Source organism: Lycorma delicatula, chromosome 1 (assembly GCF_047948215.1).
Source record: "Lycorma delicatula isolate Av1 chromosome 1, ASM4794821v1, whole genome shotgun sequence".
NCBI lineage: Eukaryota > Metazoa > Arthropoda > Insecta > Hemiptera > Fulgoridae > Lycorma > Lycorma delicatula.
The window spans coordinates 378,919,558-378,924,890 of record NC_134455.1 but is presented as its reverse complement, the minus strand read 5'-3'; the positions used below and the strand labels follow the sequence as shown (position 1 = coordinate 378,924,890).

General features: G+C 28.4%; 1 long non-coding RNA gene across 2 annotated transcripts; it reads left to right on the top strand.

The window, feature by feature from the left end:
* Nucleotides 1-347: 347 nt before the first annotated feature.
* Nucleotides 348-4,851, top strand: LOC142318455 (uncharacterized). Of its 2 annotated transcripts, none has more exons than XR_012754916.1 (3): nucleotides 348-486; nucleotides 1,886-2,029; nucleotides 4,669-4,851. It is a non-coding gene; the product is annotated as an uncharacterized LOC142318455 (long non-coding RNA). The 2 variants fall into 2 exon arrangements; XR_012754917.1 differs by having other exon boundaries at nucleotides 1,872-2,029.
* Nucleotides 4,852-5,333: the final 482 nt, after the last annotated feature.

The following is a 5,333-nucleotide window of genomic DNA, read 5'->3' as shown; positions in this document are numbered from 1 at the left end:
TTTAGAATAATTGACTCCCCAGTTACCCAGTCTTCCCTTCTTCTTTCTTTTGTTTTTTAATCGGTATAAAGTAAAATAATCACTTGTTAATCTTAGATTTTTGTTCTCATTTCGCTTCACTTGATCCAATTATGTGCATTCTGTTCATTTTCATTAGATCATTGCATGTTTACAAAGAGAATTCAATTTAGATTTAGTATAAATTGTTAAAGAATAAAATTCAGATGTTAATAAATAAGTTATTTTTGAAAATTTGTGTTTAAGATAATCAGTGATTGATGTTTCTTAGCGTATAGAGTCATTGAAAGATAAAATAGCTGCACTACACAGTTAAATAGATAGTTGGAATTAACAGATTCAGCCAATAGTAGAATAAGAACTCTGGAAGACGATAAGGCTTGTATTGAATCAAAGTTATATAAATTGGAGGTTGATTTGAGTTCATGTGAAATTACAAAAGAAAATTTGAGACGAGATTAATCAATTGTGAGTAAATAATAATTAATTTTTTGTTTAACTCTGTTAAAATTTTTTTTTTTTTGTGTATTATTGTATGTATTTGATTTATGGCTAAAAGAATTTTAGTAATTATACTCAGTCATTTTACTTTTGATGAAAACATTTGTGTTAAAAACAATTTTGTTCAGCTTTTATATATAAATAAAATTTATGAACGTTGTTGTTATAAGCAAAGTCTTCTGTTTCACTTGAATTGCACAACTCATCTTCATCAATAATGTCATCTTAATGTAATATAATTTCTATATCACGGGTAGAAATATATTCATTCAATTTCAAAAAGATAAAACAACCATTTCACAAAAAAACTCAAATAAAACTAGCCTAGTACAGAAAGTATTATCAACTACAAACACACTGACCTACTACTGATTGAATATAAGCAGGCATGCCAACTTACCATAACAAAATAATCTCATTTAGAAAAACTGAAACATATCAAGGAAAATACTTTCTGTTTTAAAAAATATTTTTTTTTAATAATATAAGATGGGTCATTTGTTGGAGGGGGGGGGGGTTAAAAGTAATCCATTATCTAATTTCTGTTATGAAAATAAAAAGCTGTTAGAAATCTGAACGTGATGTTTTCAGAAAAAAATGTTACCTTTAATGACACAAATTAATTTTTTTCAGATTTTTTGACCTCCCTTGGTCCATCTAGGGTTAATATACTTGAAATTCATGTTTTGTGCGGGATCACAAAAAGTGTTAGAAACTTTATTTGTTCAATGGAAATATAAAAGGGGATTCATCTCTTCAGATGTTATGAGATTTTGTTATTGCTGAGCTATTGAACAACTCCGTGTTAAGTATTACCTATTCATATGTTAGGCAGCAAAATCAGGCATGTACTTTGGGACTATTGCAGTTAAAATTTTCCCAAAACGAATAAGATGTTGATGAAAATTGAATGATCATGTCATTAATGCGGTGGTTTGATGCCTTATGATTTTTTTGTTATGGAGAATAATCAGAGATGTGGTACTTTAATGCAAATGTCCTGAATTACCTGAAGCTTTTTTAGTTAAAAATTCAGTAGATTTTATAAATTGAGACAAAACTTTTTTGTAAAAATATGTAATTTACTGGTTAAAAATGCAGACACGAATAATAGCACATTAGCATAGAAGGAGATTTTGAACAGTTCCTCTGATATGTATTAAGATTTACTGCAAAGTGTATTTTATTAACTATTTTATTACTAATAATAGTAGAAACCAATTTTTAGTCCACCCAGTACTTAGTAACAAGTATTAAAAATGTATAAATTTTATTTTACAGTAATTGTTTTTAAATGAATTTTATAATATTTTATGTCTATCAAAATACAGACCTGTAATATTTAACTGTAGGTTTTTTCTTATAGTTTGTAACATTTTTGGAACGCTTAGCAAATGCGATGAGTGTGGATGAAATTACAAAAGATATTGGGGATGTCCTTCATACAGAATCACTTTTATTAAGAGCTAAACAACTAGCAAGATTAGAATTTGATAAACTTGCTGATAAGGTATTTAAAAATTTTCTTTTTTTTACACTAAGTATTATATCAGTCATAATTTTTTTTGCCGTAAAGGAAATTATCAAATTGATTCAGTTTCATAAATAATGTTTCTTAAAATATTTTGGTTCATAAGTGTTTAATGTATTTAAAATTCTTTAAATTACATTAAACATTGTTTGTTTACAGAAAAGAAAGATTATGTAATTAAAGGGTTAAAATGTTTGTTATTGTACTCTTTTATCTTTACTTTCACTTGCTTTGTATATTGGCTATCTCCAAAAGAAATAGAAATGGATGTGAACTGATAAAACTTTGAGCTAAAAAAAATATTTAGCATGTCTTATTTTAATATTATATTAAAATACCTTATTGTGTAAAAATTATACAAATGAAAAAAAAGTCGATTGAAATTAAAAAAATTGTAGAAATGTGTTGTGTATTGAAACAATAAAGTTAAGAAATAATGAATAAAGAATTTGCAAATTCAGTTAGTTGTAAGCTGTTGTTTAAATGTTAATTTTTCACACTTGTAAATAAATCCAACATGCAATAGTGTAACTTAATGTACAGTTCTTAGAAAATATTGATGTCATTTTTAAGTGTTGTCATAAATTTTGGGTAGTCTTTTGCTTTTAATTGTGTTTAAACCCTTAGTAGTTATGTTTTTAAGCAGTAATGAGTGTTTCTTTTTTCTAAAATGAGCAAAAAGGGTAAAAACCTACTTTTTATTTAGATTTTTAACATATTTATCCAATAATGTTTCTGAAGACATTGAATCTTTTTGTTTCTTCCTACAGACTTGAATATTTTATTTTTGATGTCATGTTTGCAGCCATGAGAATATTCTGTTGCTACAATTAATTTAAATAGTTAGTTTTTCAGTATTATTAATGTTTGTTTTTGAAGCTCTTTAAGAAAGAAATGATGTAAAGGATTTTTTTTTAAACCAAGAATTAGGAACTGCTGTTTTCAATCGGCTTATTTTAAAGTTGGTCATTGAATGTGCAGCATTAAAAAAAAAAAAAAACATTGTAGATACTGTATCAAATAATAAACTACTCTCTTTTCTCTGTATGTGTTTGGTTTTGTTAAAATTATAAAATTTGGGTATATTTAAAGCAGTACTGAATTTCCATGTATAATGGAAGAGTACTGAAAAAGGATGTGTTATTTGATTATAATTTATTTATTTGCCCTTTTTAGGAAGATAATAATTATACATGAATCCATCATACTATGATAATACAAATACTATACTTCCACAGTTGTAAATCTTTTGCTGCTGCACTGGGTGTCACTAACTGACAGCTGCTAACCTGCACTATCAGTTAATATGTAGGTATACTCTCATAGTACTTAGTGTGAATTGCCATCGTGATCCTTGTTCTTCTGTGCGTGATTTACTTATTGTTTTAATTCTCATTTTAGTGAGTGTATTGTTTGTATGCATGTAAAATCTGTGATTGTGTGTTCAAGCCCAAAACAGACATACACAGTTTTTAAACTGTGTATGTCTGTTTTGGGCTTGAAAATGGGTGGATAATTTTACAAATTCAAAATGGTGTGTGCTGTTTTGGGTGCAATAACAATAATAATATTAATTATAAAAAACTCAAATATAATATTATTAACTTGATAAGAAGGATATGTTTCACTCATTCCCAAAAGATAGCGCACAAAGTAAAATCTAGGTAAACAAGTGTAGCTGACAAGACAGTTTTAATATTGTCAACACAACAATTTTAATTATACATTTTAGACCTGATCGCTATGAGCGAGCCTTAGTAAGTCAACTTTTAAGTTATGAACCGTATAGAAAAAAAAAAATTAAAAAAGATGCTTCTCCTACTGAGCACTTACCTAAAACAGGAACTGACAGTAGTGACTGGTTCAAGGAACATATATAGTGAAATTAGAGAAAGAAACAAGTAAATGAGGTGCTATCAAGTAAAAAAGTATTCCTTCATCACCTGAAAATGATGAAAATTACATTGTAGTAAGTACATTTACAGAAGGTGAAAAAGTCAAGCTGCTTAGTGAACTGCATTATATCAAGTTAGAAAGCAAACATTTACAGGAGGAATTGTCAAAATTAAAATCAAAAAATTATTCACTCCGGGCCAAATTCAAAAAATAAGAAAGAGCGTTCGAATTCAATAAAACTAAACGCATAAGGTGGTCTTTTAAAGGTATTTCTAAAGCATTTTCTTTACACTCGGCTGAGCCACATGCTTATAGATACCATTTGAAACAGAAATATTCACTACCGGCAGTTTTGACTTTAAAAAAATGAGTGAGCAAAGTTATAATCATTCCGGGTGTGCTAAGTGTTGTCATAAATATTTTGAAGGACTGCTATTTGTATCTATTTGAAAAGGTTTGTGCCTCATGGCTTATAAAATGAAGGTGAGAGAACAATACGAATTCGATGAAAAAAACCATACGCTTCTACAACTTGCTAAATATGTCTAAGTAGTCAAAATTCACAGTTTATTAAAAAATTGGAAGCAGCCTGTTTTTTTATGATTATGACTGCAAACTTACAAAACTCACATAATTTTTAACATAATAGCTCAGAGACTATTGGATTCAACTTTGTGGTCATGACTTCTGACATTTTATTTATATATTTTTTAACATTTCAGTTATGCTGCTGAACTCTTGAAAGAAGTTGTGATTAGTGACAATGAAAACATAATCGCAGCAGATAATGGAAAGATATTACTTAGAAAATAGCAGACATAATATTTGCCTAATCGTAACTTGAACATGAGGTGGCGTTTTATTTGTTTTCCCATGCATATTTTTGATAATAGTCATTCATCATCATTTTTGTAAGTAGTCAACTTCATATAATATAAATAATCCTACGCTACTAAATGTCATTTGTATGTGTACATCCCCCTTAGCTTAGCACTAGAATGTACTGATCACTAGTGGAAAATCCTGGTGTATACTAGTTATACATCGATGCATACTTGTAATATTAAATATTGATATACCATATATATATATATTAGAGTGGTCCAAATAGGACAAAACCTTTGTCGAAAAACGTGCACCCCCTGATTTAAAAGTACTCTCAAAAACAAAATTTTTGACGCGTTGATGAACTCTTTCCGTTCGAAAAAAGTCATCCCCCACTCCACTTGAATTTTAAAGGGGATTTAACATGGGATTTAGGTTATTTTCAAGTCGTGACGATATAGCGCTAGCATGTTTCATCACAAAACTTCAAAAATAACGTATATAAGGGTTTTTGGGGTCGGAGAACACGAATTTGAAGTCAGAAACTTATTTTGACACATTG